This window comes from Lampetra fluviatilis, chromosome 11 (genome assembly GCF_964198595.1).
Source record: "Lampetra fluviatilis chromosome 11, kcLamFluv1.1, whole genome shotgun sequence".
NCBI lineage: Eukaryota > Metazoa > Chordata > Hyperoartia > Petromyzontiformes > Petromyzontidae > Lampetra > Lampetra fluviatilis.
In genome coordinates this window covers 15,553,043-15,574,573 of record NC_136285.1, presented here as the reverse complement: position 1 = coordinate 15,574,573, position 21,531 = coordinate 15,553,043, and the positions used below count along the sequence as shown (strand labels likewise).

Genomic DNA, 21,531 nt, shown 5'->3' with positions numbered 1-21,531 from the left:
TGTGTGTGTGTGTGATCCACCACCACCCCCACTGAGTGTGTGTGTGTGTGATCCACCACCCCCACTGAGTGTGTGTGTGTGTGATCCACCACCCCCACTGAGTGTGTGTGATCCACCACCACCCCCACTGAGTGTGTGTGTGTGTGATCCACCACCCCCACTGAGTGTGTGTGTGTGTGATCCACCACCCCCACTGAGTGTGTGTGTGTGTGATGCACCACCCCCACTGAGTGTGTGTGTGTGTGATCCACCACCCCTCGCTGCTGCCCCCACAGCAGTGCTTTATGGGTCACACGCAGCATGGTCTCCAGCGTGCGGCTTAAACCATTGATTTACATAGTGACCCATAGACTCACAGAGACCAATAGACTCACATAGAGACCGATAGCCCCACATAGAACCCCATAGACCCACATAGAGACCCATAGACTCACATAGAGACCCATAGACTCACATAGAGACCCATAGACTCACAGAGCCAATATACTCACATAGAGACCCATAGACTCACATATAAACCCATAGAGTCACGTAAAGACCAATAGACTCACATAGAGACGAATACGCAGACCAACAAAGTATTCTAATAGAGACCCATAGAGTCATAAGGACACCCACGAACCTATAAAGATAACTCAATGGACCCGTAGACTCACAAACGGCAGCCGCAACACAATCGTGACAATTCGCCACATTGTGTGACTCGGGTTGATCTGCACAGCTTCGAGTGATTCTCTCTCCTCCTCCTCTCCCCGTGCACCCTCCACTCCTTCCTCGCTCTCCTCTCCCTCCCCTCTCGACGTTAACTGCAGGCTTTGGTGTTCACTGTACAGGGGCCGCCGTGTTGTAAATCGGCAATGAGCCATCTCCTCCCTCTCGCTCTTCCTTTGTGAGCAACACAATCACAAGCTGGCCCACCGGACTACTAAGAGGGCCTCCATTCAATGTGTTCAGGAATACCTCACGGAGCCTCAACCCGTTTCCAGGAGGGTCCTGCCAAGAGTTTGCAGTAGGAGGCGATGCTGCTGCTGGGTGTTATCCCAATTGAGTAATTTGCAGGTAATGTTCCAGCAATGGGATGTTTGGCCATTGCCAGTGACGCGATGTTTTGTTTTAGTCAAGGGAAGGAACCGGGGAACTCAGAGGGAGCCCGTGCAGAGCAGGAGGGAGGGGAGATACAAACCCGGCACAGGCAGGGGTCGGGAGTCGAACCGAGGGCTTCCTCCACTGCGCCACCGCCACCCTGCAGCCACCTCAGGGGTAAAGGCGCAGAGCTGCAACTACTCACTCACGCCCCTGCTGGCAGAAGGGCCTGACCAGCGGGCGCTCTCTGGAGGGTGTTTGCTCACCTGAGGTTTGGGGAGAGGCGGCTCACCCACACGCAGCCTGCCGACCGCTTCACCTGCCGCGCTGGGACATCGGATGGAGCCGGTTCCACGTAAACCACGGCCAGGGACAATAGCGGGGCGGTAGCCAAGGAATGGAACGCGTCCGGGAGGACGTCCAACCGTGTGAGATGGAGCGATGAAATCGGTTCACGTGCATGAAAGGTGGCGGCTTGGGCAGGCCTTCATCCAGCAGTGGAATGGCCACAGCCGATGATGCTCTTCTCTAACACGCACGCACCGATCGTGATGGCACACGCCGCATCGCATGGGCGGTCTCTGTGATCGTCAGCCTCGAGCCTGGCACTGGGAGTGGCGCGCCGTGCGAGTCTCATTGCGATGGCTTCGGGGGTTTACGCTCGTCTTTAAAACATGAGCAGCGCTTACAGACACATACACAGACACACGGACACATACACAGACCTACGGACTGCCAGATTATTTCCCCGGCACAGCTCCACAAAGCCTACGGGCTCCCTTAAAATTCTAATCACGGAACAACAACAACGACAACAACAAAAGATGCCCTTTTGGCCGCGCAGCTGTGAGCGATGTCCTCCGAGCGAGCGCCGACTCGCGTCCCGTGAATTCACTCTCGGCACTTCGCGAGTGATCATTTTGTCGCCAGAATCCACCTGAATAATCCGCTGAGATGAACATCTCGGCCGGTGACAGCTGATTGGCGCGGGGTAAGGTGGCGGCCGGTTCAGTCCTTCGCACATCATCACTCACGGGTGGATAAAATAAGTCTCCGTGAAGTGGGAAGTCAATAATGATTACCCTATTGAAACCGTCACCCGCCATAGCATTGTGGAATGTACACCACTGGCTCAGGGCCGTCGATTGAGACGAGCACTCGCCCGAGGGGGGAGACACCGGCCCCTCGGTCCGCGGGAGGTGGCCCAGCCACCAGCACAACGCTGCCTTAGTCTCTCCACTGCGGATGTCGAACAACTGTACGAGCTGCTACCCTCTCATGGCTAGAGAAGTTCAGCTTCAGCCTCCCACTTGCAACCTCGTGGCCAACGTGGCCAGGAATGAACCACGAGCACGTGCGCACGCACGGACCAAGACAAAGATCCCCCGTGTAGCCATGAGGACTGTTGGGGCAAGTGCCGTTAGCGACGACCTTTGCAGGCCAGCACGGAACACGAGTTAGTGTGGCCACGGCAATGCCCCGCCGCCTTTGTCTCCCCAATGCTGATGTTTTCACACCTCACCAGTTACTCATTTAAAGCCGAGTCGACCCAGGGGAGACCCAGGACCGGTTCAGATATTTGGCGGTTCGCGAGAATTGAACTCGGGTCGCCGGATTCGTAGAGCAGTGCGCTAACCGCTGCGCCACCGCTCCCCACACGTGCACACGCACGCACGCGCGCGTATATGAGACCGGGGGGAGCGAAGCTATAATTCAGACGGAGGGGAGAGGAAACGGGGAAGGGCGTCTGGGAGGGACCGAGGGAATGGTTGCCGCTCACGAAGGCCTCCTTCTCGCGAGCCCCCCCCCGCTCGTGGAACGCGACTGCCAGGCATCAAATCTGGCAACAGCGCGTCCCGTGAACGCCTCCCGCCGACTCCTCCTTCCCCCGTGTCTAGGACTCGGTCTGCCAGACTGTGTCGTCTCATCCACACACTCACTCACTCACACACTCACTCACCACACACACTCACTCACACACTCACCTACTCACTCACCACACAACCACACAACCACACACTCACTCACACACTCACCTACTCACTCACCACACACACTCACACACTCACCTACTCACTCACCACACACAACCACACACTCACTCACTCACACACTCACCTACTCACTCACCACACACACTCACTCACACTCACCTACTCACTCACCACACAACCACACACTCACTCACTCACACACTCACTCACCACACACACTCACACACTCACCTACTCACTCACCACACACAACCACACACTCACTCACTCACACACTCACTCACCACACACACTCACACACTCACCTACTCACTCACCACACACAACCACACACTCACTCACTCACACACTCACCTACTCACTCACCACACACACTCACCTACTCACTCACCACACACAACCACACACTCACTCACTCACACACTCACCTACTCACTCACCACACACACTCACTCACACTCACCTACTCACTCACCACACCGCGATTACAACCACACACTCACTCACCTACTCACTCACCACACTCACTCACCACACACACTCACTCACACACTCACCTACTCACTCACCACACACAACCACACACTCACTCACACACTCACCTACTCACTCACCACACTCACTCACTCACACACCACACACACTCACTCACACACTCACCTACTCACTCACCACACACAACCACACACTCACTCACACACTCAGCTACTCACTCACCACACTGCGGTCACAACCACACACTCACTCACCTACTCACTCACCACACTCATTCACTCACCTACTCACTCACCACGCTGTGGGTCACAACCACTCACTCACCTACTCACTCACCACACTGTGGGTCTCACAACCACTCACTCACTCACCTACTCACTCACCACACTGCAGTCACAACCACACACTCACTCACCTACTCACTCACCACGCTGTGGGTCACAACCACACACATCCACTCAGCCACTCATTCACTCAGCCACTCACTCACTCAGCCACTCACTCACTCAGCCACTCCTCACACTGCACAGGTGTCACGCTTCACTTCCCTCTCTGCTTCTTCCCTCGCACCGGTCCACTTTGGAATTCCCTCCCAGCATCACCATCGTCACAACCATCGTCCCAACCGTCGTCTCTTCCCCCAAGTTCTTGTTAGAACCTTGCCCAGTGCAGGGGGGGGGGGGTGTTGCACTCCGAGTCTACATCGACGGCGACATCGACGGCGCTGTTTGTCTGTCGGTCACGAAGGGCCCCGAGACACGACGGAGCCCCCCCCGGCTCAGCGGCCACCGCAGCGACTCGTCCCTGACGCGGAGCTCCTGTCCCCTCCACAACGGCCGCAACCTTTGTGCTCCCGCATTTCGGAGGCGAGGGCTACGTGGAACCACAGAGAGGTTGTGCAATTCGCAAACTCGGGGTGTGAGGGCAATCAACCATTATCCTTTACGAAAGCAGTCAAAGCGATCCCCTTGACGGCAGACAACGCACGGTTTTGATGATTTCCCGAGGCTGGCCGTGGCATGTGCCTGGGTCTGGCCTCAGCGAGGCGTGGTGGACGGTCCTGGGCAAAACCCTCTTGGGAACAGCCTTCAGGGAGTTGAGACTCAGCGAGGCTCTTACTGGTTCAGCAGGCGCAACGAATTTAAATATATAAATGTATACATTTCAATAAATCAATGCTGGCAGGTGAGACGCGTAAAGACTGAATTCACATTCCTTGGGAATGACACAGCAGTACACAGCGGCTGAGTGGAATGTACTGTACACATTAATGGACTGTGTAGAGGCACAAACATCACAAACATACAAAACACTCGCCCCTTTCGCCCGGCGGGGTGTTCAGAGCAGAGTGAAATGAGACGGGCAGGTCTACACCTGGAGGTTGATGCTGTGTACACAATGCGGTGGCGGGTCAAGTTGATTCGAGTGGCCAGCCTCGTGGAGTCTCCTCCACGAGGCTGGCCTCCTGTGCCAGCACGGTGACAGCAGCAGCAGCAAAGCCAACAGAGCACAGCCACCAGGGGATGTCAACCAGCACAGGAACAGCAACTGTGGCACGAGCGTATTGCAATATCGCACAAACACAAATCAATAGAATATGTAAACCATTTCCTGTCGCGAGTTGGCTCGGACAGATTGTGTTTAGACTGATCACAGTACAATTACAAAATAAGTTACATATCGGGTGACTATTGTGCTAATGTGTAAACAGACGATGATATACTCTTTGGTTCTTTCAGTAAAGTAACGTTGAAAGAAAATAAATTAAATAATAGAATACGACGTTTCGATTGCAACACAAGCAGTCGTCATCAGGTATAAAACAAACCTCGTGAACTTAGAGACAGAACACAGACACGGAGACGCACCTGATGACGATGGCTTGTGTTGCAATCGAAACGTCGAATTATATTATTTAATTTATTTTCTTTCTACGTCACTTTACCACAAGAACCAAAGAGTAATTCCTGCAGTCACGAAAGCTTCAAATCAAGACGCGGATATGTGTCACGTACTGGAGATGGTGAAAGGGATAATAATGGTGGCAGAGATGATGTCCACATCGGTGGTTGATGGTGATGGTGGTGGTAATGTTGACGGTGGTAGTGGTGGTGATAATGGTAATGATGTTTACACATCCTACCAGGTACTCATTTGAGACCGAGTCGGCCTAGCGGAGGCTCAGGACCGTTTCAGATAATCGTCACCGGTGTTGTCCCTGAGCAGGAATCCAACTCGTGTCGGGGTTAGTAGCGCAAAGCGTGAACCGCTACACTACTGCTCCCCACACACACAAAGACACGCACACACACACACACAAAGACACGCACACACACACACACCTGCCCTCCCTTCCTCCCGATCTCCGCGTTTCCTCCGAACCTCACGACGGCTTCCTGTTGACCCCAGCACAGTGACGGCAGCTCCTGTGCAGCTCTAGGAGCGGCTGCGGTGACGGTGAGAGGTGAGGGCGAGAGATGAGGGATGAGCGTTGTGGTGGGAGAGACAGCGAAGGGGTTTGGTGGTAGCGGTAGGCAGATGACCTCCAGGGTTGTGTATTTGTGGCCGTGATGAATGAAGACGCACGGCGCTCTCCGCTGCTGCCCAAGCGCACAGTGAAGTCACAGCGACACAAATAGGGACGCTGGCTCCGAGCACAGAGGAGAAGAGACGAGGTGCGGGAGGCTGCCGAGGGGGGCTCCACCTGGCCACGAGGCTCAGCGGTGGAGCCAGCGGCTCGCAATCGGAAGGTCGCGAGTTCAACTCCTGGTTGGGGAAGAAGCGTGGGGGCCGGGAGTTGACTTGGCCAATCATCCTACCCTCCGGGGTTGATAAAATGAGTACCACCGAGTATCACTTTGTAGAAGTCAACAGTATTTGTCGTGTGGGTATATTTGCCTCTTCCATATGAATGTGGAATTTCCACCACTGGCTGTAAAGAGGAGCTGAGCAAGCAATGCCTCAATCTCAGCTGGGATTGGTATACTGGACCCCTGATGGTGCTGTTGCTATTCGGGTGGTACTGTTTTTGTTGTTGGCCACTTGACATTTCAGGCCTCCGGGCCTTTGCTCAGAAACTTGACATCTGTGAAACTATTGGACATCTGTGAAAAAGAGCTTCATATCTCATCGGATTCCTCCAGCATAAATCAATATTCTGAACTGTGTTAGAAATGTTGAGCTGGCCAGTGTGGGCTGAGGAAGGAGAGGGGAGGGGGCGAGCCACACTGTATCCAGTTCGAGTCGTGGCCGGCAATCCAACTCGGGTCAGCAGGTGTTGGGGCGCAGTCTGAGTACCGTCGCGTTGTCGCTTCTGCCACGGCGCCCGAGCGATTCAACGTTTTCCGAGCTCTCTGTAAACAGAGGAGAGAAGCGGAATGGACGAGGCCAGCTGTGCTCACCGGCGCGTGTTTAGTGCCGCCACCTGCCCGGGAGCCGGCGGCGTCTGTGAACAGGCGCCAACTGATTTGTACCGATAGCTGGTGCCGGTCTCGTAGCGAACTTCACAGAGAGTTGACTGCACAGCGTTCATCGTAGAAGTGGGCCGATTGAGAAACGCGTCCGGCAGTATAAATGGTTACATCACAGTTAGTCGAAGGATACATTTGTCACGTATGGTGTGGTAAAGTATGGTTAATCCTACCTCTTCCAACATGCCTGGCCACCTTGGAAGAGTAGGCCAAATACACTATTATATGGGGCTCTCTAGAGGTCCCTCTAGTGGAGGCCCTTCTGCCAGCACTCGCAAATAGTGAATGCGTGTGAATTTGAGCTGGGATCTGTGCGTGAGAGTATGAATAAGAATCCTAATTTGGTAATTAAAGCGGTGATTGTTCATTACAGCAGCGTTTTTAACTTGATTTTCACGCAAACTTTTTATTTTTTTAAACAGGGCAGAGTTTACGCACGACATGTCATGTCCACTCCATTCCGCGTGAATCATCTCCGTCAGAGAGGGGGAGAGCGAGCGAGCGACCGGGTCGAGATTAAAATGAGGCTCATCACGGGAGGGGGGTCCGTTCGGAAGAACCGGAGTGGTGGGGGTACCCCCCCCTCGTGTCCCCAGGGAGGCCCCATGCCCCCCCACGACACAGCGACTCGAGCGAACACGATTGCTAATTCTAGAGAGGGAGACATTACTCCCCCATTGCTCCCCCGGTGTGTGTGGGTCTTTGGGTCTCTCTGCGATGGATATCCACCACTTATGTTAGCCATGAGTGGAAATCAAACTCCGTTGACCGGGTTCGTACAGCAGTGTGCCAACCACTACCCTACCACTCTCTCTCACACACCCACTTGCGCACACAGATGCCCCATAATATTTCATCTGGCCAATAGATTCCCCACTACCTTATATTCAAGTCAAATAAACAGCACTTACTGCGGCAGAAAGGGACATTGGACAAATGGAGAACATCTCAATTGGCTCGTACCTGGTTAAATAAAATACAACTTTTGCAATGGAGAGAAAAATCAATCAATGATGGTGGACATTTTACTTGAACAGTTGGCTGTGCTGTGCTCAGTGAATAATAAACCCAGCGCCGGGGATCCAGAGGTTGGCCTTGGCAGTGACTCCACCACTCCCCCAATGGCAGGGTCAAGAGGTGGTACCATTGATGGCACCAAACCTCGCCACCGCTTCCTTCCTTATGCCAGATTCCTCAGCTGCTTCACGATCGAAACCTGCTCTCCAAGGGTCACTCTTCAGTCTCACCACCACCAGCTACGAGATGTCCCCCTCGGTCGCCGATCCAGAACTCACCGATTCACTCCAATCACTCGCTCAACGGCGGTCAGCTGCCTCTTTATCACTCTTCTGTGGCTACTGCCATGGTCACTGTTCCTGTGAACCTCGCTCCTCCAACCGTGTTGAGGACTCGGTCTATGTTGAAGACATCACTTTGGAATCTTCTCCCATCCGTTCCTTTCCCAAGCCCCGAGTGAACCGTGCACAATTCGAGAAGAGTGGTAAATCTTGTCTCTTACCACTTTGTGGGGGCAATGGATTCAGCGGTCGTGTCGCACCCCTCGGCAGAACCTCACCCCTCCTCTCACCCGGGGAAGTGAATGATCCGACCAGCACAGTGAACTCCACTCTGCAAGTCAGAGTCTCAAGTGCCCGCGCTAAATAAGTACATGCAGTCCCCGAGATACGAGCGTACGACTTGTGAACAGCCGTATGATGAACGAAGCGCCTTGAGATGTTATTATTTTTAACCATACGACTTGCAAACGTGTGGCTGTACTAACGAACTGAAGGGTGGAACTGTGTTATTAGGCGTAGCGATCCTCCTCGACGAGATGCACCGAGTCCCAGCACCACGCGTGGTGCACACTGACAGTGAACCATTCGAATTCAAGGTAAGTGAAAATAAAACTGACTATTTATTTTCATGTTACATAATTATGTTTTAGTCACTTTACAGTATTTATTAAGTATTACATCTAAATGTACAATTTGTATTTTTATTTATGAGTTGTTGAACCATAACACATTTTATAACACTGACCCTATGTCCAATTAAATATTGAGCTCCGATATACGAACAAATCGACGAAAGGGTCTCAGGAAGGTAACCCGTCCGTAAGTCGAGGACTGCCCGTACTACATTACCACTCTGATGGTGCTGTTTGTTGCTGGGCGCTTGACGTTTTGAGCCGTTGGGCCCTGCCCTCAGCATCGGTGTGTGTGTGAGTGACTCGTAGACTTGAAATCCAGGACTCATCAATGATTTCAATCCGTTCCTGATTTTGTGTGCCACGCGCATGAATGACGACATCATGCGCAGTGTCCATTGGATAGGAGGGCAGTGGCACTCACCAAGGCCGAGTCAAACTCGGGCAGGACGACACCGATGTCGAGCAGCATAACCAGCTAGAGCACTCTGCAAGGCTCCGTCGTCAACAGTGCGCATCGCAGAAACACACTGTACTGCGCCTCATCATCGATGCTCCCTGCCTTCACCAGCCGGCAGGAACCAGCGAGGTTGCAGGATGGTCAAAGAGTCCCCGTCACTCACACGGCATGGGGGGTCGGGGGGGGGGGCTCGCCCAGCAGGGGGGGGGGGGGCTTGAACGTGTGCACGTGATGTCATCCGCACTGCAGGGCAGAATGCAAATACCAGCTGCTCCATTCCACATTCCAACTCGCGCGCACACACACAAGAAGATCCCCCATGTTGTCTGAGCAGACGGTTGGGCCAAGTGCGATGAGCGAGCAGCACCTATGAAGGTCGCCACGGCAAACGAGGGGTGGGTGGCCAGCACCGCGCCTGAACGCCTTTGTCTCCCCAGTTCCGTTTACACACCGCACCAGCCACTCATTTAAGGCAGAGTCAACCTCGGGGAGGACCAGGTCTAGGTCAGATATAAGCAATATGGGTTTTGAGTGGGGCAATTGAACTCGGGTTTCCATGTCCATAAACGATGTTCGCTAACCGCTGCGCCACCAACTCCACGCTCACACGGCTCCGCGATCTGCCAGCACATTCCTCTGGACCTCGACTCGGGGCCAGCCTCCGCTGGTTCTCTCTTCGATCGGAATGACTCGGACATCACCGCACACATCCGATTTATGTCTCTTTCGCTTCTGTCCAAAAAATAAACAGTTTGGCGTGCGGTTATTTGGAGCAAACTCCGCCACCTTCATTGGAAACATTTGGAGTTAAAGAATCGGCATGAATGTATGTACTTATATGTTTTATAGTTATGTATTTATCGTTACTTGCTTACCTTTTCTCTATTTGCCGAGCTGCCCCTTCTGGGCGTCAGTGAAAAAGAGCTTCATAGCTCATCAGATTCCTCCAGGACAAAGAGAGATTCTGATTCTGAAACAGTCTTGAGACGGGCGTGTGCAGACACAGGCGATCTGTGTAATCGTAACGATAATAACGACCATGGTAGTGCCTTGTTATTAGCGCAATAATAACCCCGAAATATGTTGTTATTGATGTAATTTTTTAAAATGTAATTTCCGTGAAATCGTGGGAGCTCAGAGACAGAGCGAGCAGAGTGTGGGAGCTCGGCAAGCGGCGAGAGGGAAGCGGCGAGATGCGAGGGCGCGGGGGGGGGGCGCGGGGGGGGGGGGTGAGATGCGAGGGCGCGGGGGGGGCGCGGGGGGGGGGGCGGTGAGATGCGAGGGCGCGGGGGGGGGCGCGGGGGGGGGGGGCGGTGAGATGCGAGGGCGTGGGGGGGGGGGGGCGCGGGGGGGGGCGGTGAGATTCGAGGGCGCGGGGGGGGCGCGGGGGGGGCGCGGTGAGATGCGAGGGCGCGGGGGGGGCGCGGGGGGGCGGTGAGATGCGAGGGCGCGGGGGGGGGGCGCGGGGGGGGGGGGGCGGTGAGATGCGAGGGCGCGGGGGGGGGCGCGGGGGGGAGAGTGCTCGGTGAGATGCGAGGGGGGCGCAGGAGAGATGAGCGAGCGAGAGTGTTAGGGAGAGTGTTGTCGGCATTGACTCACGCCCACCGCTGATGGATGAACGATGACGCCTTCATTACATTAGCGCGAGCCGGAGAGGAGGGGCTGGGTGTGACTGAGGGGGGGGGGCTCCCCCCCCCGCTCCTTCCATCTCGAATCCTCATTCCTGCCTCGACCTCCCACCCTGTCCTTGGGTTTACCACTTCACGTGTCGGGGAGCGGTCAGCACGCTTCGATTCCCGCTCACGGTCAACATCAGTGACGATGATCTGAACCGGTCCTGGGCCTCCCCTATGTTGACTCAGCCTCAAATGAGGACCTAGTGCTGTGTGGGAGCATCGCTACTCGGGAGACAAAGGCGGCCGGATATGGTGCTGGCCACCCACCACCTCGTGTGCCGTGCCGGCCTTCATAGGTGCTACTCGCTAACAGCACTTGCCCCTACATTAGTTACGGCTACACGGGGGATATTTGTATTTGTGACTGTGAGCGGCCTTACCCACTCTCATAACAATCGCTATTTCGCGAAAAAGGAAATGAACCTCATTGTGTCTCAGGAGAGCCGAGCGAGCGAGTGGCATTCTCTCCGACCAAACAATATTCTTACTCCGTGCGCGCCGCGCGCAAAAACAAACGCTCCATTCTGCACCACCGCTCTACAATCACAGATCTCGACACCAACTCGAATCGTGTTTACATCTCCCCCGTGACACCCCCCCACCCTCCCCGTGAATGATCGCGATTGGAGTCAGCTGCACGCGAGAGACGTTCAGCTGCCTGACGTGAGAGACGTTCAGCTGCCCGACGCGCGCGGGGACGGCAGCAACGTTGATCGCCACCGACTCGAACACCGCTCTCGATCGGATCGACACAAACCCCGTCGCATTCAACAAAGACAACCCCCATATCGAGTAGGGCGAGCAACACCACAGTTCCTGCATCAAACTTAACAATTATATTAGTAGCAATTGTAAAATGATGAATCTGATTTGTACAACAGTCTCATCTGAACTGCATGGCTGTGTTAATCATCTGGCTACATTACTCATCGGGTTAAAGTCTCGTTAACTCCGAACAATTATATTAAAGTAGCGCTGCTGCTGCACAGAGCACAGCCTCAGTCGATGCTGGAATCCTGCTGCTGCTGTCGGGGTGATTCATGGTCCTGGCAAACCGAGGCCGCGGCGCTTGAGAGCCGCTGCCATTACCCCGCTAAGACAAAGATCCCCCGTATAGCTCAACATGTTGGGGCAAGTGCCGTCAGCGAGCGCCCGGGAAGATCAGCCCGGACGCCTTTGTCTCCCCATTGCGTTCATTGACGCGCCTATGTTGACACGCCGCACCGAATGCGAAGTAACTCCAGGGTCGCTCCCAGACGGTCGAGCGGCTCGCCGCCGATGTGCGCTGTGGCCAGGGGGTCGCGCGCGCATCGCTGCCGGGCGGCGCTGACGCCGGCAGCGATGAGTGGCGTCGCGGGGGGGGGGCATCAGGCTCCCACACATCGGACAACGCTCTCTCGAAACGCATGTTTGGAAGAAGTGGAGGGAGGGAGGGAGCGTCATGGAACTGAACCGAATAAACGAGACATTGCCGCCCTCAACAAAAACAACCAATTAGACATCCGGGCAATACACACCGAACATACATCCTGAAGAAGTGGGAGCATTACATCTCCCCAGTCGCGGGTCTCAATCACAATGAATCAGCCTCCTCCTGAACCCCGGCCGCCCTCTCCACCCCTCCCGGCCACTCCCTCGTGCCAGGCCAGGCGCAGTGCCGCGGCAGGGGACCGTGGCAAGAGAACCTCTCTCCCCGTGTGTGTGTGCACCAAACAAACCTGGACACGTCCCTCAGGCAGCCCGAGCCGCTCATCAGCACCGCGCAGTTCATTTCACAACGCAGCAACACGGCGAGCAGATCTCGGTACTGAGCAATTCCCGGACCGTGCCGGTGCAATCGGGGTCGGGTGGACCGGTGGCTACCCTGGTGGGCACAGTGTGAACTACCCTGGTGAACACACCGTGAACTACCCTGATGGGCACACCGTGAACTACCCTGGTGGGCACACCGTGAACTACCCTAGTGGGCAGAGCGTCAGCTCCGGGACGCGTCCTCTGCCACTCTTCCCCTGGTCACTGGTCCCGCGAGCTTTACTCGCAGATTCACTCGGCCACTCGTGCGGAGGACTCGGGATAGCAGCCTGACCACGCGCTGTGAACCACCACGACCCCACTGCAGGTCAAAACAAGACACTCACCCACTCACCCACCCACCCACTCACCCACCCACACACCCACTCTCACTCACCTACCCACTCACCTACCCACTCACCCACCCACTCACCCACCAACTCACCCACTCACCCACCCACTCACCCACTCACCCACTCACCCACCCACCCACCCACTCACCCACCCACCCACTCACCCACCCACCCACCCACTCACCCACCCACCCACTCTCACTCACCTACCCACTCACCCACCCACCCACCCACTCACCCACCCACTCACTCACCAGACTTCAGGTCAAAACAATACACTAATCACACACTCACCCATTAAGCTACTCACTCACCAGCCACTCACCACACTGCAAGTCACACGACCTCTGTCTCTCTGCTTCTTCCTCCCACTGCTCCACTTTGGAATTCCCTTCTCCCATCACCGTCTCTTTCCCCAAACTCTCATTATAATAATAGCCTTGCTCAATTCAAGAGACGCGTTACACTATCTATCTAATCTGTTACAACTTTGATAGTGATGTTTGTTGCTGGCTGCTTAACGTTTTGAGCCTGTGCTAATCAAATGTTCGTAACATATAAAGATATAAAGATATAAAAATCTCCATTGTCTATCACTGTCTTCACTCGGGAAATTGTTGGCGCCGGTTCTGGCAGCATTTTTTCCTCCGTGGGCGCTACAAATTCGGCTCCAGCGAGTTGATCTTCCACGATCAGCACGGAGCACGAAGACGACATCGCGACATTGTTACGGAAAATCTCGCGTGCGAAGGGGAGGGGAGCTGGAACAAACATCTACTGCGGATGATTCACGGAGGGTCCGTCACGGAGGGTCCGTCACGGAGGGTCCGTCACGGAGGGTCCGTCACGCTCATCAAGAGCAACAAGCTCGAGGCGCTATCGAGTGTCGGGCTGAGGAGCAATTAATTAGGTGCCGGGGGTGGGGGGCTTTGTACAGTGCTTCTTGGGGGCCGTAAATAACCTCTAATCCCGAGGGTACAGGCTCGGACAGGGGGGGGCTGTTGAGTAGAAGTCACGACCCCAGAGACACCTCTCAGGTTTTCCCCAGCACGAAGCTTCCCCCTCCCGTCACTTCTCTTCCCAAGTTCTTTACTCACTCACTCAACCACCCACTCATTCACCTGCTCACTCACTCACCCAGTCACTCACCCACCCACTCAGTCTCCCGCTCACTCACTCACCCAGTCACTCACCCACCCACTCAGTCTCCCGCTCACTCACTCACCCAGTCACTCACCCACCCACTCAGTCTCCCGCTCACTCACTCACCCAGTCACTCACCCACCCACTCAGTCTCCCGCTCACTCACTCACCAAGTCACTCACCCACCCACTCAGTCTCCCGCTCACTCACTCACCCAGTCACTCACCCACCCACTCAGTCTCCCGCTCACTCACTCACCCAGTCACTCACCCACCCACTCAGTCTCCCGCTCTCTCACTAACCCAGTCACTCACCCACCCACTCAGTCTCCCGCTCACTCACTCACCCAGTCACTCACCCACCCACTCATTCACCTGCCCTCTCACTCACCCAGTCACTCACCCACCCACTCAGTCTCCCGCTCACTCACTCACCCAGTCACTCACCCACCCACTCAGTCTCCCGCTCACTCACTCACCCACCCACTCATTCACCTGCCCTCTCACTCACCCAGTCACTCACCCACCCACTCAGTCTCCCGCTCGCTCACTCACCCAGTCACTCACCCACCCACTCATTCACCTGCCCTCTCACTCACCCAGTCACTCACCCACCCACTCAGTCTCCCGCTCACTCACTCACCCAGTCACTCACCCACCCACTCAGTCTCCCGCTCAATCACTCACCCAGTCACTCACCCACCCACTCATTCGCCTGCTCTCTCACTCACCCAGTCACTCACCCACCCACTCAGTCTCCCGCTCACTCACTCACCCAGTCACTCACTCAACCACCCATTCATTCTCCCGCTCACTCACTCACCCAGTTACTCACCCACCCACTCATTCACCTGCTCTCTCACTCACCCAGTCACTCACCCACCCACTCAGTCTCCCGCTCACTCACTCACCCAGTCACTCACTCAACCACCCATTCATTCTCCCGCTCACTCACTCACCCAGTTACTCACCCACCCATGCATTCGCCTGCTCTCTCACTCACCCAGTCACTCACCCACCCACTCATTCGCCTGCTCTCTCTCTCACTCACCCAGTCACTCACCCACCCACTCAGTCTCCCGCTCACTCACTCACCCAGTTACTCACTCACCCACCCACTCATTCACCTGCTCTCTCACTCACCCAGTCACTCACCCACCCACTCAGTCTCCCGCTCACTCACTCACCCAGTCACTCACTCAACCACCCACTCATTCACCTGCCCTCTCACTCACCCAGTCACTCACCCACCAACTCAGTCTCCCGCTCACTCACTCACCCAGTCACTCACCCACCCACTCATTCACCTGCCCTCTCACTCACCCAGTCACTCAACCACCCATTCATTCTCACGCTCACTCACTCACCCAGTTAATCACCCACCCATTCATTCGCCTGCACTCTCACTCACCCAGTCACTCACCCACCCACTCAGTCTCCTGCTCTCTCACTCACCCAGTCACTCAACCACCCACTAATTCGCCTGCTCACTCACTCACCCAGTCACTCACCCACCAACTCAGTCTCCCGCTCACTCACTCACCCAGTCACTCACCCACCCACTCATTCACCTGCCCTCTCACTCACCCAGTCACTCAACCACCCATTCATTCTCCCGCTCACTCACTCACCCAGTTACTCACCCACCCATTCATTCGCCTGCACTCTCACTCACCCAGTCACTCACCCACCCACTCAGTCTCCTGCTCTCTCACTCACCCAGTCACTCACCCACCCACTAATTCGCCTGCTCACTCACTCACCCAGTCACTCACCCACCCACTCAGTCTCCCGCTCACTCACACACTTATCCAAAAAGACAAAGATACAAAGATCACCCTCATAATTTTAACAGACTGTTGGAGCAAGCGCTGTTAGCGAGCGCCTATGAAGGCCGGCACGGCGCACGATGGGATGGGTGACCAGCACTACGCCCGCTCGCCTTTGTCTCCCCAATGCTGATGTTTACAAACTGCACCAGAAACTAATTTAATGCTAAGTCAACCTAGGGAAGGCCCAGGACCTGTTTAGATAATCGCCTCTGGTGTTGGCCATGAACGGGAATCGAACTTAGGTCACCGAGTTTGTAGCGCAGAGCACTAACCGCTCCCTAACACCTACTCCGCTTCTAAACTCACCCACCCACGTCACACTCACAGTACAATTGGAATTTGGATTTTTAAAAATGACGTCACAAGAGAGGACAATGGGACACGGTCAAGAATGATAACGGAGTGTCAGCCTTGGAGATGGAGCGATGAAATCAGTCATGTGCAGGGGGCTGGGTGGGCGGTTGACCTGCAGAATCTTTAGAGGTGGCGGTGGCTTGTGGAGGTCTTCATCCAGCAGTGGATTGACCATGGCTGATGAGGATATGAAATGAAAACAAAATTCCCACAGCCCAATTCAGCTGTCACAGGTAACGTGATCCCCACTGCCTCTTCACGCAAACAGATTCCATCACGTGGTTCAATAAAAAGATAAAGTTCGCCCTCTGGCCAAATCCTCCTGCTCCCCCTCCGCCCCCCCCTCCCTCCACTGTGTGTGATGATGCTGCTGTGTGCAGCGACACTGGCGACGTTGACTCCCGCCGCGTTAACCAGGGCGGCCTGCTGGAATTCAAATCTCTGTGCCCGCCGACCGGCAGCGCCAACGAGGCGGATCGATGGCGCAAAAAGCTAAAATAAAGTTACGGACGCGAGCAAATAAATAGCAATCACGAGATGACACGTCAACGACGGGAGGGCTGACCTCCCCACACGCGCGTCAGCGACCCGTGGCGAGCGGCCACACGCCTCGTCAGCCTCGCCATCACCGGCTCTGACGCGCGGCGGTTCCGAGGCAATGAGAATTGGTCCCAGCCAAAGTGCCCAACATCGCACATCACCAGCAAGGGAGTTTTCTTTTCCAGCGACGGAGCGGCCGAGGATATTTAAATTTAACTTTCACTCTCAGCTGCTGCTGCGGGGGAGGCGCTGGGGTGCGGCAGGGGTGGGTGGAGGAGACGCGGATTACTTCCAAATGAAAGTAATCCGCGAAAGTAATCCGAAAAAAGTAATCATTCGCTCCGCCACGGTGGAACATAAGTAGCTCAATTAATCATCAGACAATTATCCTCTTTGCCAGATCCGATCCTTCACATGAAATATACACGCAATTATTTTACACATCCCATCAGCGACCTGCCTTCCACAAGTACATCATTTCCCCAGCAAACACTCTGGACCCGTTTGCTGGCGAGCTACCAGATGGTTATTGGAAAGGAACCTCGCTCTGTGAGACGTGGGACCTATTGTTGTTGTGGGGAACGTAAACATCAAAATAAATAATCGGCCAAAACACCTCCTTGCACACCCGCTGTGTGTCGTTTCGTACGCTGCGCTACATCATCGCCACCGTCGCTGTGCCGGCTATTACATCACACGGGGGGGGGGGGGGGGGCTCGTGTGGCTCACGGAGCCCCAGGCATTGAAGCGTCTCCCAATAACGGCGAATCCCCGCGTCGCCGCACTGTCTGTAACGATTATCCCAATCACCGATTTATGCAAAACACCGACCCACCCCCCGCTCCACGTGCCCCCTTCGGCCCAGGTCCACACCGCAGCGACGAGGCAGCCCCAGCGAGTGCTCCTCTGCTGAGCGTGACGAGTCGTCGACGGTCGTGGTGTTGGGGAACATCGCGCTGATGCCTCGGCAGCGGCATGCGCATTCAACATAGTGCTGCTTGTTGCTGGCCCCTCGGCATTGTTGGGCCGGCGCTTGGCAACGACATAACAACAACCACCACCACAACCACCACCACCACAACAACGGGAGGGCTCTCCTGTAAGCCAGCCGCGTCTCTCCCTCCCGGGGGAGTGTGGTGGTGGGGGGTGGGGGGTGCGCGATGATTCGGGGTAAGCAGCGATGGCTTTGACCTTCGACTGTGACACCCGAATAATTGTTTCTGGGGAAGCTCTCGAGTCGAGCGAACCAAGTTTGGGGATAAACCCGAGCAGACATTCTCGCCATCTCCCACAGGCAAAGCCTGACTCACGCTCCGCTGCATGTACAGTGGGGGATGGGACAGCGCTGTGGTGAATGTTGTCGTACTCGAGTAGTATTATTATTAAGCCTGTTTACCCAGGAAAGCCTCAATGAGTCTCAAGACTCCTTTTCAGGAGGGTCCTGCCAAGTGTTCACGGTAGGGGGGCGGCGATGTTGCTGCTGCTGCTGTGTGTGGTCCTAATTGAGTGATTTGCAGGTTATTTTGCAGCATTGGAACGTTTGGCCCAGTACCGGTTACACTGAGAGAGTGCCTCTTAGCTATGGAGGGAAACCCAGAGGACGTCCACCGCACACGCCGGGTTCACGAACGCCCTTGCTGTACTGCCACCCCACATCCCAGCGGGTTGCGAGCTTCATGCATCTCTCGGTGACCCATTAACCCGTGTGCGACGTGGCCAGGCAATGATGACGAGTGATGTTCCACGCGTCGCTCCGACTGGCGGCCCTTCTCAGCCAGGAGTGAAAATTCCACATTCTTACTCCCGGCACCATACCCATCACGAAACAAACCTCACCAACGTCCCACAGAGTGGTACCAATTTTATTCACCCCAGAGAGAGACGGTGATCTGAACGAAACCGAGATGATGCACGGGGAGAGCGCATCGTTTGCAGGGCGAGTATCTTGTGCCGTAGCTGATTTGGGCGTGAGGCCCCGTAACCATCTGATCAATTGTACGTCAAAAAGAACCCTCCACCACCCGACACGCAGCCAAGCAGCCAAGCACGTGGAATGTCCACGCGGGGTAGGCGGGCTCTGGTCACACACGAGCCTTGCGTGAGCGAGACGCGGTGGCAAGGATCGCACTCAGCGCCGTCGCTGCCCCCCTGCGCCACGCGCGACCATTTCATGCGTTTGGTTGCGTCGGGTTGGTGGAAGGGCCCCACGACACAAACGTGGTCAGATGATTAGGCGCAATCAGCGCCATCGCCCACACACAGAGCGGAGTGAAACCCCGCAGGAGGCCCGGGCCCCGCGGCGTCGGGGGCCCTGAGAGGCGCCGCGAACCTCGCGGCTGCTGCCGCCGCCGCCGCTTTGATGCGAGCGGCGAGCAAAGTGGAGAGCGGCAAAAACACAACCCGGATACCGATTAAATAATTAATTAATGCTGCCGCTGCCACCCCCGCCACTTCTCCTCCATCCTCTCATCCCCACCCAACCAAAAGACAAAGACCCCCGCATAGCCTCGACAGACTCGTGGGGCAAGTGCTGTTAGCGAGTAGCACCTACGAAAAGGCAGGTACGGCACTCGAGAGGGCGGATGGCCACCCACAAGCCCGGCCGCCTTTGTCTCTTCAGTGGCGATGTTAACACACCACTACACCAGGTACTCATTTGAGGCTGAGTCGACCTAGTGGAGGCCCAGGACCGGTTCAGATAATCCTCACTGGTTTTGAACGTGAACGGGCATTGATTTCCGGGTTCGTAGCGCAGTACGCTAACCACTACCCTACCGCTCCCCACCCACCCACCCACTCACCCTCCCACCATGCAGAAAAAAGCCATATCTGGCTCGCCATCCTCGCTGCACTTGTGGGAACAATTTGAGGGAGGGAGGAGGTGGAAGAGAGGGAGGGATGAGGGGGAGGAGAGGGAGGAGGAGGAAGGGAGAGATTTCGTCAAATCCCTTTCATAAAATGCGAGCGCTGGAAGGGGTCTGCGCCGTCTGCCATCCAGTGCACTGGAGGCGAGGGTTGGTGGACCACGTAGAGATTTATTTAACGAATAATTCAGATTGACCAGATTACAGTATTTTCGTTTGTAAGAGGGACCTCCCTGAGTCACCACAATCATAAAAGCGAAAAGCAAAAAGATGAAAGTTGGACAAGAGCCGCTGAGTAAACCTCTTGGAAGGTTTCCCCCCCCGGGTTCTCGGGTTCCCGAACACGAATCCAGACACCTCCTTCCTACAGCGATTGTCCAAATATCCTAATGCAGGGCCCCCTCCTGTATACGGGGCACGAGTTAAAAGATTGAATTGCTATTATCATGATCATAATTACGCTATCATTACAATGATAGTAACAGTACAATGATAATAACAGTGAGACTCGGACTCACAAAGGGACCGATACACTCCAATAGAGGCCGAAAGGCTTGCTGAGACATGGACTTAATTTCGACCCTTAGATTTACTTGAGACCTGACTACATACATAGAGGCCTATAGAATCACAGGGATCCACAGATTTGCATAGAGACCCATAGACACGCACAGAGACCCACGGACTCACACAGAGACCCATAAACTCGCATAGAGGTCCATAGATTCACATAGAGACCCACATGGACAGCACTGCTGGGAGGGGGGTTGGGATGAGCTATCGGTCTTGGCGTGACTTTGCTCCATGCTCGCACTATGTTTAGAGCGAGGGCTCCCACAAATAGCGGAGGGGGGGGGGGAGATGCAGAGAGAGGGAGACTAGGGAGGTTGCGATTTGAACGTCGGCTGAATTCATGGAAATGAAAAATACAACACGTAATGCGCAGGAGGCCTTGCGGCTCCGACACGCCGAGCCGGGCCGCTACAGTGAGTCTATGATCTCATGGTAGTTATCAGTGACTTACATAGAGACCCACTGATTCACATAGAGACCCACAGCCTCACAAAGAAGGACATGTCAAAGTGATGTCTATGTACTGTACGCGAGATAAGAATACAACTGCATTCATGTCAGAAGTATTTTTATGGTGCGAGCTTCCAGGGCCGTCCTCTGAAAAGCGGCGGTGGTGTACTGTTAGCTTCAGGTTGATTGATCACTCGGCAAAGACGCCCTGCTTCGGCTTAGCAGACGTTTGGCGAAAGTGGTGTTCGCGAGCAGGAGCGCTCATGGAGGCTGGGTCGGTACACGAGGGCAGGGCCGGCCCGAGGCATAAGCGAACTAAGCGGCTGCTTGGGGCCCCCTGGCCACCTTCTAGCACAGATGAGTCTGCGTGGTGGGAGGGGGGCCCCCAAATCAAATTCTGCTTAGGGCCCCCAAGAGGCTCGGGCCGGCACTGCACGAGGGGGTGGGTGGCCAGCACTCATTCCCTTTTGTGTCCCTAGTGGCAATGCGTACACATCACACTACGTCCTCACATCACTCCTCAT

The 21,531-nt window shown here is 55.2% G+C and overlaps 1 protein-coding gene across 16 annotated transcripts in view; it reads right to left on the bottom strand.

Annotated features, from left to right (window-relative positions):
• LOC144934883 (voltage-dependent L-type calcium channel subunit alpha-1D-like) overlaps positions 1 to 21,531 on the bottom strand; it is a 185,280-nt gene that overhangs the window by 147,924 nt on the left and 15,825 nt on the right. The window lies entirely within an intron of this gene.